A 13,934-nucleotide genomic window follows, 5' to 3' on the forward strand; every position below is an offset into this window, starting at 1 on the left:
TAGATTGCGCAGACGACAGAATGATATCAAGATCTTTATACAATCTTGGGAACCATGGCACCGCTATTGGGGCATGCTCCTAAATTTTGATTCGCTAATTCGCCAATTTTGTTCCTATTTCTTTGAATTGAGCTGATGATAGTTTTTAAACAGTCACGTCTAAACCATACCTTTTCTTTTCCCAGTTGCTCCTCGTTTTGGAGCCGACATAAGTGAAATGAGCACCAGCTTATGCGAAGATATGAGACACTTTTGCCAAACTGCCCGCATTGTCGTTGGTTTAAATGTACAAGTTTTGCAATTACTAATCCAGAAAATGCCTTTGAGTCGAAAATGTGTGTCTCTGCGATCCAAGAGGATAAGAAACCCATGAAGTTTTTGTCAAATATTTTAGCATTGTTCTATAATAATATAAGTTAGGCATTTAACATTCTTATATATCTTACCTTAGGCTTCGAACAGCTTTTCGATATTCTGATAATATCAGTTGAGTTTGATCGATCATAGTCACTGCATTAAGGTTGCTCGAGATCAAATAAATAGATCATTAGATTATGATTAATTCTGTTTGAAGAATATTGCTGCGAATTTTGCGAAAGAGTTTATATTCGACTGTTTTGGGCGATTCTTTAGAGTATGAGTATGAGTATGAGTATGAGTATGTATGCTATATGCACAGTTAAATATCGGAAATGCATTTTAATTTGAATCATACGTAGGCTATAATAAACACCTGACGGATGGGTAACTACTTTAATTCAGGCTCAGAAAGTGTGCATGGCCACCCCGAACTGCTGCATTCGAGTAGAATATGCAAATTGAATAAATAATACTTGACGAAAGAGCTGCATTTTGCATCGAAAGCCGAGTATCTTCAGTGGTAATCGCAAAACATCATTAGCCCTGCCAGACATAGTGCTTACTCTTTTTTGCCTTAGCTCGATTCCCAAAACCCATTAAAGCTCATGACTAATAAACAAAGATATAATATTGGCAGCAAAACTCAGATCGAAAATTCTCGTACTGTTCATCCGAACAAAATTCTGGAGGCATAACGCAAATAGGGCGTCTAAAACAAAGAAAGCACTCAAATCAAAGATAAGTTCGCCAAGTCTTACGTTGTTGAGGTATGCAATATTTGATGCGTATAGGCATTATATCCTGGGTATGGAACTACATTGCAGCAGTATCTCGAAACTAGAAGACAACTAAACGAATTACATGGAAGAAATAAATAAAATGAGGAAATGAGATAGAATGGGGGAATGATGAAATAGGATGGATAAATGAGGTTTGATGATGGCAACCAATTAATTCTGTAAAAATATTAGTTCAGTGAAAAAGTTGAAAGACATTAAATGGGATTAAACAAAGAAAATGTATCAACTCAACCTAAACTTGGTATAGCCTCGATGGAATTAAACAAATAAGGACAGAGCTGGGTCTAATAAGTAATGATATGGAAGATTCTGCATGGGCTATGCGATTTAGCTGCTAAATTTCATCAAGAAAATAAGAAATTAGGAGATATTAGACCACTCAACATTCTAATATGTGAAATAAATAAATCCTTCAAAATAGTAACTCAAAACTCATGGCCCCATGAGACTACGAATTATATTAAAACAGTTACACATAGTTAAGTGACATATTTAGCGCCTGAGGAGCATCACAACGCAATATTGAGCTATAAAGACGAAGCATTTGAGTAATCTGCGGAATCGTTTAGCATAGGGCTGACGTGCCTTGATCTTATGGCAGTCAGCCTCAAAATGCCCTCTTCAGCTGAACTATATGAAAATAAAACTAGTATGAAGCTTAATAAGTTGCAGGACAATATAAAAATCATGCTTTCTCAAGGTAGTCGCCGAGAGAATTATAGTGATTTGCTGAAAGCAGCTGTTGTGAGTTTACTGTCGATTTCAGGGAAAGACAGGGTTTTGGCGAGAGAGGTTAATCAATGGCTATAGCCGAAGAATATTGATAAGTAAAGCGGAGACTTATTACTTGCAGGGTGTCCTCTAAAGATTTTGGAAAAATATAGATAAATCAGAAAGTAAGACCCACTCTCGATGCCTCTGCATGAGGAAACTTTACATGGGGAGACTTTACATGGGGAGATTTTACATGGGGAGACTTTATATGGGGAGATTGTGCATGAGGAGACTGTGCATGAAGTTTAGTAACAAGACATATTTGATTAGAAGGCGCCATTGTACAACTCAGTTCCATCGGAATATCATGAAACCTCGTATAAAGCGAACTAAATTGACAACTCATAAGAGTTTTGGGGAAGCAAAGACAAATAGGTGATCATAGGCCATGGGAGCATGGACCCTATTCATGAAAATTTAGATCGCATTGAATCCAGCAACGTTCAAAAATACAGGCCGAAGTCCTACTGGGGCACAACTAAAAAAAAAGGAATACGAATAGTATCAAAAACAGTTGTGGGACTTTATTGATCTTGAGAGTCAACATGATACAATTATAAAGCAAATTTAACGAAATTTACGAATAGAGAATGTGATGATCGATGCTATTATATACAAATTCACGATTCGCACTTTATATCGAATGTTCACCAGAAAACTCAGCCGTATCTTTCACATTCAAAGGCATAGTTTGGCTCCTTTTTCATCCATTAAATTCAGTTTTAAATGCAGAGACGGGACTCTGCAAGAAGTAACGGCAGTATAGGGAGAGCACATTTTATAGATTTCGAAAAAGTATGATGCAGGGCTCGAAGGGGCATGTGAAGCGAGTTTAGCATGTTCTACTTGCCATGTGATCCTCTCTAAAAATATTTATGATCAGGGTGAACGACCTCTGGATGAATAAGAAGATCTATTGGACTTAGCATTTGGACTGACGCCAACCAGTCGATTGGGCTGCCAAGTAAAAGTAAACAAGCATTTCGAAGGCACAATTGTCTAAATCCCGAAAGCCTCGAGAAACCTATATGTCGATGGAGCCAAGCCCAGTGCACATTGATTTCTGATACTTAAATTGTGCATTTAATATAAATCATATCATCAATTAGCCATTATTCCAAGGTCAAGTCCTTGTTAGTCGTATTACATTAAACCATTTTGGATAATTTCATAATTGGTTCAGGATCTGCAGCATATCCAACTCAACCTAAATATCAATATCCTGTAATAATATAATAATACAATAATTCAGATGGGCCAATTCTCTAATCTCAAGCCACTAAACTTGATACTCTTCGATACCTACCTGATCGCTGCTCTCTACTTAGGATTCACTTGGCAATATCTCGACTGCTCAACCAATTCGAATATTTGGGAGCTGTTCTTTTACATTGTCTTGTTTTTAAGGCTGTTGATCGACTAACTGTAGAACAATTAAGTAATTGGCCGGGGATTGTGCTCAATACTGATTGTAGTTAGTTCCGTGATCTTGGTCGGAATGTCGATTTATGAGCTCATTGCCATTACAAATAATGCAGCAGCTTTTGATCGCACTGCCAATTTTGAGTGTTTTCAAAATAGGATCATTTTAGTGGGAGAGTGCGCGTTCGGGTTCATGATATTCCTCAAAGACATGGTCTTCCTCATTCTGAACAGAAATCAAGAGGGCCAAGGAAAGGCCAGAATTACTAGTGATGACCAATGAGTGATTGATAAATATTCCTACGTCAATATGCAAATATGCAAATATGCAAATATGTAAGCATCCGATATGATTTTTTGGCTTTGAATATAATATAGAATGGACGACAAGCTTAGGGACAGTCGGAAGATTCAGCGAAGTTCGACCTTGAATGGATCATTCAAGATGACTGATTCTGTTCTCATAGGAGGGGCAGGCAATAAAAAGGTCGTGAATCTAACAGTCGACAATCCTCGACTCGCATAAAAATCGGAATATAAGAAGCAATAGCAATGCCAAGTCTGTTTTATCCTCTTCAGCACTCTCACTCGTCAGCACCATTGTCGTATTTGCGCGAACGCAGTCTGCTCATCATGCTCGGCTTCCTCCATCAATAAAGAAAGGTACCACTATTCATAAGTAGGTCGTGCGACATCTGTGCATATCGTTATATGAACCCAGAGAAGCAGCTCACCAAAATGAGGATACTTTAGCAGCTGAGCGGTATCGCCATGCTATATTCGCAGAACAAAATACAGGTTTAGGAAGAGCTTAAGCAAATAAATGAACAAGCATCTGATAAGAATGCTCTCGCCCAATTGCAGGAGTCTTCAGCGAAAAGACTGACTGAATTGGAGGCGCAGGCCGAGGCCACAAAGGCTGAAAGGCTATTGTATTAACAGCGCATTCTCTAATTGTCAGAAAGGAAATGATATTTATTGACATATTGAAGGAATTTTAACTATAATGCATATTGCACAAAGGCAATGATAAACGATGAATCATCGAATTGAGTGAGTTGCTCGTATATAAGTAATTGGACGAGTTGGTCTGCATTGCAATATAGTATCACATAATTTCAGGGTTCTCGCTATTGCCTGAGCTTACCCTTGGCAATGCCGTTTACCAGCGTATCCTCATTATCTTGTGCATTATCATGTCTGTTGGAATGATAGGGATAGGGATAGGTTTCGCTAGCAGTGGTGGTGTTATACTTTTAAGTGAAATACAAATCGAGGTCTTTCACTCTCTTTAGCAGTGCGTTTGCCCGATCTCGTACTCTCTGCTTCTTCGATTTCCTGCAATTAATATCTTTATCCATTATCTGCAGTTTATCGGTATTCGTGGACTGTAACTCAACCTCTCGAAGCTCCTCTCTGTCATCAGGCTGATAATTTGAATTACGGTAAGGATACTATTGCTGTTATTTCTCGTTGATTAGTTCTGCATAATAATTTTCGTTGGGGTGCTGATTGGTTTGGCATTTTAGAATAGAGTGGTGCTTCTTGGTTTCCCGAAGGAAATCTTCCGACTATCGCTCTTAGTTATTGCTATGAGACATTATTCTATATTATGACTTTAAGATGTACCGATTGATGCTGATGTGGGTGTTTTTTGGGGCTTTGTTGCCCGAAGGTAGGATGTTGAGCTTGCTCGCCCAATATACCACCCCCGAATGCTCTTCGTTATTATTGCCCTTCTTGTTGATAGTCTTACAATTAGTCTACACATTGAGATTGTTGATGGCCAACACCTCATTATTAGGATGGCTAATTTTTCTACGATACTGCAATCCCAAACTGGCACTGTTTGTATTGCCACTGTTTGCATTCAAACTTTCATATTTTGTATACCTAGGGCCACTATGAGTCTCATCATTGTTTGGGTGCTTGCGGAGTTGTAGTGCATGGAATTGTTTTGTGATGCTCTCCTCGTCGATGTCATCAAAATCGCAGAGCAAATGAGACACACTTGATTAGACAATATTTCCCAGACGCAAGCTCGGCACATGAATCTATTGCTACAGATGTTGTTAGTATCGGGATTCTGACTATTATTAGTCTGAATCTATGAGGTAGCGTTGTAATTCGAATTATGATAGACCATCAATGCTGTTGATATTGCCATTTTATGAATTAGGTTAGCTCAGATTAATGGATGAAGTTTATCTTATTTATTCTAAGATTCTCTCCACTCTGATGGCCTCATGATTTGCTAACTTAGCTGTCTTGCCGCTGTAGATGCAGTGCATCTTGCTATCGAACTATTCTTCTTCCTCCTGCAGATGCTTTAAATTCATCTGTTTAGATGAATGCCAGTTTTCCCCATCGGATATACTATTCAAGAACAAGCTGGAGAACGAATTATTATATTTGTTATACTCATCTTACTCGCAGTCGGAGGAAGCATCGGCCGCCACCATTTTGCGCATCCTTCGGAGTTTGCGTTCGTAGACAGATCGGTGATGATGGTTGATAACCAAGTTGGGGTACTCGTATTTCATCACAAATGCTCTCTCATAGAACTCTACGAATGCTAAATAAGAGTGGTACATGATAGGACAGTGAGTCTGTCTTTGATTTCCATTCTGCCATAATTAGTGAGATAGCGATAGAACCTGCGCATGCGTTCCCTGTCCTCCGCCAATATGATGACATCGTTGAATTCTATGTTCGTTAGGGAGTTGGGAATATCATAAATTATTTGATTTATGACTTTGTTTTTGAAAAATGAGAAATATGTGGAGTATTTATAAATTAGGTTGACATTGACTTTCCTCTTTTTACATTACTGGTACTTCTCAGGGGATCCCCAACATCGTGTATTGAATATTTGCTCATCTTTAATTATTTGTATGTATTATGATATATTGCCACATCAAATGGCAATTCCACATATTCATAATTAAGTAAGCGGATTCATCTCATTTGCAATCTACATAATTTTACTGTATGCTCAAACTCTATGGAATCCATTTGCTGCCGCATCTTTCGCACAATTCTGTATTTGTGAGCCAGCCACTTGCGAATAAAACTCTCTTTCCATGATAAGGCAATCTAAATGGTCGAAAACATAAAATTGACTCTATGGCAAGAAACAAGAAACAGAGGAATAAACGAATAAATGCCGAACATTATCGACTTCATTCATGCACAATTTGAGGATTAAATTGCAACAAGCTTAATTAAAATATATGAGCAAATATACTGAATATTTGATATATCAGTGCATTTCAGCAAGAGCAAGATAGGGATTCTAAAGCACTCTCTTCCATTCATTGGAAAATCGTGCAACTGTCGCGCCATCCACAACACGGTGATCGCATCCATAGCTCACTGATACCATCGACCTCGGCACTATTGTCTAACCGTTACTGCTGTATCTTGGGACAATTTGCATTTTCCCAATGCCAACGATGCAAACTTGTGGGGGTAGGATAAGCGGACAGGTGTTCGTTCCACCAATTGTGCCGATGTTAGAAAGGCAAATAGTACCTCCTTGCAATTACTTCCCAGTCAATTTGGAAGCTCCTGCCAAATCTCTGAGCCTCTCCACTTACTTCTGTATTTCCACAAGGGAGAGATACTGAACATTGCTAATATGAGGAACAACCAAACCATTGGGTGAGTCGATAGCCACACTGATGTTATGGCTTGAGTTTATGGTGTATTCGAATTCAGACTTGGATGGCTCATATGTTGAATTCATGATTGGATACTTGTTCAGGGCGAGTGAAAACGTTTTAATCATGATGCTCATCAAAGTTATCCGGGTTTTTGAGTTCTTTAAGGCTTTTCGCATCTTATCAGTCTAGGTAATATCAAACTACTAGTGCAGGTAAAGGTGAGGAATAGTATTACTTTGGGTCATTGACTTCTGCATTCCCTTCTCAAAGGGCGACATTCTTTTAACGGTCGATTGTGTTGGAGTGTGTTTCGACTCAGGTTGGGATGCTGCTTGCTTGGAGCCACTGATGATTGAATTGATGTCTGATTCCATAATCCTGCCGTCTTTTCCAGTTCCCTTTATTTTTAGGATATCTAAGTGATGACTCTTTATTAAATTCCTCACGAATGGAGTGGCCAAAACTGTCCCCGCAACCGAGGAAACGGACGGAATAGCATTATTTGAATCAGGTTGGCTAGTTGCTTCTGTTTATGACTTAGATTTGGATTTTTATCTTTAGTTATTAGCTGCAACGTTGGTTTCTTTGGCATGGCCTTCGGGTCCTTCAACTTAGATTTAAAGGAATAGGTCTCCAACTTGGCACACATCTTCTTCCTTGTAGTATATTTTACGGACGATGCCGGCGTCGACTGCAGTAATTTCGGTGAACTGCTTATCGGAAGCAACGTCCGCAATCTTTTGGAATTCGGTGACTTTATCGCCTTCACTGATGTATAGTTTCTTAATCGTGCCTTCTTTGATTTTCTCCCCTAAATCGGGCAGATTGAATTTGGTAATCGCGAACAAATATGCTGGGTTGAAGAGGGATATAGTTTTGGTGAAAGGAACAAAATATCTCAACATAGCTCTGATTATAATTTCAATAATCTAACCAATTTAAATAACAACACGCGTAGAGAAGCAAACATAGTCGAAATTAAATATTCGAGATCATATTAATGATAATGGGAATCGGCCTATAATCATTTTGTTAGTTTTTATGTATGATTAAATGAAATAGAAGTAAGTTAGAATCAGTGATCAATGTGATACCTATTAGCCCTTTAAAGATCTCTCTAAGCCGATTTATTTGTGTGTTTTGTCAGGGAATTCTGCATGTGTGACCGTACTTTTATGCATCTAGTATCCAGATTCCTCGCTGATCTATTGCTCATTTACTTTCTTGTACATCCGATACAGGAAAAATAGTGAAACCAAAGAAATGCTGCTCATGATGAACAGCATAACTGATAGAACGATAACGGCTGCATTCGATCCTTTAACTTCCTGAATTTTTTCCCTGGATTCTTCTCTCTACGTAGCAACTTGAGTTTGGTTTTGTACATCTGTAGGTTCAATAGGGCGGGCAGTCCATTCTCCAAGAGAAGTTCTCACAGGAGTCAGACTAGAACAGCCGGAGCAGAAGCTTCCTAATTTAGCAGTTTGCGAATAAATTGTGCCCGGGAGTCTCTCAAATATCTTATTTCCTGTAGCATCTCGAATTATGAACCCGATTTCACTCTTAAACTGCCCATTATTATATGGCCAGACCTAAATAGTTTTATCTTTGGGGACCTCGATCATGTATGGGCCGAATGAATGGCCGGTGATGAATGTGTTGCCGAATACGTAGAAAGTAGTATTTTATTTGAGAGCAAATGTGTTGCCACTCCATCCATCTCCCCATGTGTCGGTGCAATAGACATAATACTTAATGGTCGATTTTACACAGTACTGGCAATATTGATAGAAAATGATGCTGCTGATGAACGGAGACCCAGGGCTTCGGCTGAAGACTACAGTATTGTTGTTATTCGTAATATTCCTAACAGTGAACCCAATTTATTCAGTCCACAAGTCGTAAACTGCCACAATTATGCGGATATCTTGAACTTTCGGATTGAACGAGAAGTTTATTGGCCCAAATGTTGATCCTGACGAGAAACCCTCTCCCAAATAACTCAAAAGTGTCGAGCCAGAGTACACTGCCAGGACATTTTTGTTCCACCCGTCTCCGAAAGAGTCTGTCAATTGAACTGAAAATGTAGAAAGACTTTGATCTGTAGGTGCTGGGGCAGGCGCTGGAGTAGGTGCTGGGGCAGGCGCTGGAGCAGGTGCTGGGGTAGGTTCTGGTGTAGGTTCTGGTGTAGGTTCTGGTGTAGGAGTTGGTGTAGGTTCTGGTGTAGGAGTTGGTGTAGGAGTTGGTGTAGGAGTTGGAGCAGGAGTTGGCTATGGCGTCGGAGCAGGTGCTGGCGTGATAATTTATCCAAAATTAGTGGAACTGGAAGGTTCGACTTCAAGGTAGGTCACATCTTGAAGAATTTTGCAATTATAGTCCTTATGAATAGTCATATATCCGTTTTATCCCCACGAAGCTCCCCAAGAGTTTTTAATAATCCAGTGACCCTCTGAAGTGAATCCAACCAACAATACAGCGTGATCAATTTCTCCAGTATAGTGCCTGCACCCATCATAAATACCTGAGGCATAATTAAAGAATCCAGAGAAGCCGGCAGTAACTGCAACTGAAACAGGCCCATTATTTCTTAAGATATCTTGAAGCTCGACACTTGAAAGATTGGTGTAATATTTCTGCGAGAGTACTTTGTTCGGCAACTTTTTAAAGGTCAGGTTTGTGCAAAGAGATGTATACTGGTATGAATTCGGGTACCTCGAGAGCAAATACAGGCTCTAAGATTCCAATGGGATCCCCGTCTTATTTATATCTCTGAGAGCGTAATAAGGGATACCCCCATCGCATCGGTATGAGTCATTGGTACAAGTTGTCGTGTATTGCTCTGATAGGTCGTAAGACATTTGTGTGTGAATTAAGAATAAGCTCTAATAAAGTGCACCGGTTGAAAATGCCCAGCATGATCCGCAAGATCCTTGCTCTTTGACTGATGTGACCTTCCCTAACGTTCTATAATCGACTGGAGGGGAACCCACAGTGCTCAGTCTTAAGACTCGAGGCCTAATTTCTGGTTTATAGGTGGAGTTCGCAGGGTTATAATTGCATAATCCTAAATAAAATTATAAATTACTTTTTCTGTCTTCTTGTGTCATTGAGCTGTACTTGCTGATTTTCATTTTATAGCTATCGCTTGAGTTTTAATTTTGTTGTTTGATCATTTCCAGAGATTACTCAAACGCTCTCTTTTTCTCCTCCTCGCCTCCCATTGGATTAAAGTTTAGTGCCTGGAATTGTCTTTTATAGAGGCCGTAGTCATAACTGGGATCAACTTAGAGAGACTCTACTTCTTGGAGTTCAGCTTCCGTGAGTGCAAGCAGCATTATCAAGCAGATAAAGCTCGACATAGTGTTGGGTTTGTTCTTCATAAATTCTTCTTTACTTTATTTATTCCAAATTAGTTTATAATTTTCCATGCAGTATTTTAATTTATAGTCTTCATGGAAGAATTTTCATACTTTTTCAACTAGAATGTAACCCTTCAATAAATATTGCATAGGCTTGTCAACATGATACTTATATTTAATTTCATCTCATATATTACAATTTATGTTGATTTGATGTAGGTTGATTTTTTACTGTGGAAGAATATCATTAGTAATTCTGCTCAGTATATAGTTCGAGTAATGTGATAGAATGATACTTTAGAATGGCAATGAATCGATAAATAATCATAAAAAATATGGAATTATGTTTCGATAGTGAGTGCTATCCTTGCTTTTTTCATCAGCTTGATAAACCTCGAAAGAATATTCGGCATTTTCAGCCACTTTCATGAAACTTGCCGAGTTATTGCAGCGATAGCAGTAGTTTGGGGCTGACCAAATAGTCACTAGATTCTTTTTCGAAAACCATTCATAGTAGCCCTATTGGGCAAGCTGATGGGCTCGAGCAATTAGTTTGAGGCCATTGTGCTGGTTAAACTCACTCACGACCTTATGTCCGAACAGCCAACCAGCTCCCCGACTGCCTTGAGTCCACGTCTCAATTTCCTAGGGATCCGACCACATCAAGTCAGCAAATGGGCCTATTTTTAATGGCATAGAAACCTTAAGTTGGAATTTCGATGACTCTATGGATTTATCGAATTTGATCAAGAGCATGGATATCAGGGGACAGGCCTCCATGGACGCAGAATATTTAATCTATTTTAGGTGTTGATACTGTTGATGAGGGCAGCGAGTGGGAGGTAGTCGAAAGTGTCATTGAAGATCTTCCAGACATTGGTGTTGCCATACTTCCGGTTTATCTCTTCATGGAAGCCATAAGTGCACGATATTTGCCTATCCTCTGAGATAGTCGTACCTTGATTCGTGGTTGCCTCGTGTCAAGTAAATTCTCTCAGGGTGCATAACTTTCAGACAAAACAAATACAAAATGGTTTCGAGAGAATTATAGCCCCTGTCGACAAAATCTCCAATGAACAGATACTTTTCAGCCGGAAGTTCCCCACCTTCATAATCTATGAATAACTTAATGAAAAGAGCTTGAGGACATCATAAAATTGGCCATGAACATCTCCCACCACATTGATCGGGGCGGATAAAGCGAGTAGATTGGATTAATCAACCAAAATCTCTTGCACTTTTTTACAGATCTTCTTCACTAAGTGCTCTTCGATTGGCTTCTCCTCCTTTATTCTCTCGATTATGCTCTTGTAATCCATTTGAATAATATGTAATAATGTGTACTATCTGTTTAATTTGTGTTTCATTATGTTGTAATGTGTGTTACATGCCTATTATGGTTAATGTAATGCACTGTAATGTGTAATATATGCAATCCAGCGAATGCTGATGTTAAAATAGCAGTAACTATCGATTTGATTAATTATGGCCAACTATATGATATAATTATATTTCACTTTAATTCTTAAATGAAATCTCCTCATAATATCCCTAAAACTAAGTAAGCCTTGCCTTGCAGGGGCATAAGCGCAAATACTGATATGTGGCTAGATAGTAAAGCAGAAAGAGACACGTCCTTATGGGGGTGTCCGAAGCAGTGCTGGATTATAGAGAATAAAATGTACGACTTAACCCAGTTTGCATCTTTGCACCCTGGAGGAAAGCACTGGATCCAGTATACAAAAGGGCATGAAATTACATAGCATTTTAGAGTCCATCACTTGAACACAGAGAAAGCTAGAAAATAACTCGAAAAGTACTATATCGGGGAGTGCCCAATAAAAAACTAACCTAGGTTCGATTTTGATCAATCTGGATTATTCGAAACCTTAAGGAAGAGAATCCTTGAGAAATACTCAGTAAGCGAACTCCAAAATAGTGAAGTAACAGCCAAGCGATGCCTGATGATAATAGCTTTTTGGTTTTGCCTCATAACCTTAACTGGGCTGGCATAGTCCTACTTGCTTGCTGTGATTTGCGGTTTGGTGATGGTCTACTTCTATGGGATTGGCCATATTTTTATCCACAAGAAGGACAACTGGCTGAAAAACGTGTACTTGCTGATCGGGTTCACTGCGAGAGAGCAGACAATCATGCATTGCATCAGCCACCATGTCTATACGAACACTCTGATCGACTACGAATATGCTGGGTTCGAGCCGATTGTCTATTTTGGCCGGAGCATGCCTAAGAATCATTATCTTTCTTGGTTATTCACTGAAATTCTTTATGTTATCGTGGCATTCGCGAATTTTGTCACTAAAACGATGGTTGTTCCCCTTCTCACAAAAAAAATACCAGATTTTCGGTACTTACTGACTCTCTCAGAGTTGTTATATCTCTATATGCTTACAGGGAACCTCTCCTTAAGCATCAAACTATTTACTATCATGCTGTTTGCTTATGGCTTTGCATTTGGGAAAACGGTTATCTGCCCGCACCGACAGCCAAAACTTTGGAGCGAAGGCTCTGCTTAAATTAGGGATTATGTGCTGCATCAGTTAGCCACAACTTACGATATTGTGGGAGAAAATGGCCACAAAGGTGGCATGCAATCATTGCTCGGGTATGTGGGTTTTGATATTCATGCGCTTCATCACATATTCCCAACCATCGATCATAAAATGCTGCCCGAAGTCAATAAAATTTTTATGAGCCTATTAGCCGAGAGAGGGATCAAGAGGTTCGAAAATTAGGGTTTGAAGCAGTGCAACCGAAATTTATCGAAGCTCTTCTTGAATAGGTAGCCCTTCGAAGAAAACAATATACTCTCCTGATTTGTCAGCAGCCACTTTGAGCCTAGCCGAATGGAAGAAGATTGATGGAGTTCATATTTTATGTAATTGCTGAGCATATTATAATTTTCACAGGGATGTGCACAATCATACAGCGATAAGCTTCTTGAGGAATTCGAGCTTGCCCTTCTTGATATCTGCTCTAGTTTCGGTTTTTCTAGTGGCTAATACTTTTCTTCGCTCTCCTGCTCGAGACTTCTTAATTTTTCTTTTCAATTATTTTTCGGGCTTTCTCTTTGGGTTTCTCTTGGGGAGAACTCCTGCTCTTCGGAGCCTGTAGTTGGGCTCAAATTTAATAATAGACTGTTGGCTGTCGTAAGACAAGCAGTATCCAACCGACCTGTTTCCGCCGAAAGCAGTCCTGAACCCGAACAAAACGAGATTTTTGGCATCCCATTTGAATTTAGTTGCAATCAACTGCTTCAATTCTTCTTGGGAAACATTGGGCTTTCCTTCGTGGAAAACTTCGAGAACCAACTATTTTCTTGAAAGGAGTTTGTTAACTCTTAATTTTCTCGCCCTGATGGTGATGGTCATAATTAAATGATTTAATTATTTATTATTATTTAATCCCAATCAATATTTAATATATGTTACATTGCATTCCTAGCCTTATGCAATCTAACTCTATCAATGTTGTCTGGGGTTGGGGTTGGGGTTGGGGTTGGGGTTGGGGTTGGGGTTGGGGTTGGGGTTGGG

At 39.3% G+C, this 13,934-nt stretch overlaps 1 pseudogene; it reads left to right on the plus strand.

Annotated features, from left to right (window-relative positions):
- Positions 1-12,059: 12,059 nt before the first annotated feature.
- On the plus strand, positions 12,060-13,044 carry LOC148298311 (cytochrome b5-related protein-like; annotated as a pseudogene).
- Positions 13,045-13,934: the final 890 nt, after the last annotated feature.

This window comes from Brachycentrus maculatus, unplaced genomic scaffold (assembly GCF_059751285.1).
Source record: "Brachycentrus maculatus isolate JH-2025_06_01 unplaced genomic scaffold, ASM5975128v1 h1tg002203l, whole genome shotgun sequence".
Taxonomy (NCBI): domain Eukaryota; kingdom Metazoa; phylum Arthropoda; class Insecta; order Trichoptera; family Brachycentridae; genus Brachycentrus; species Brachycentrus maculatus.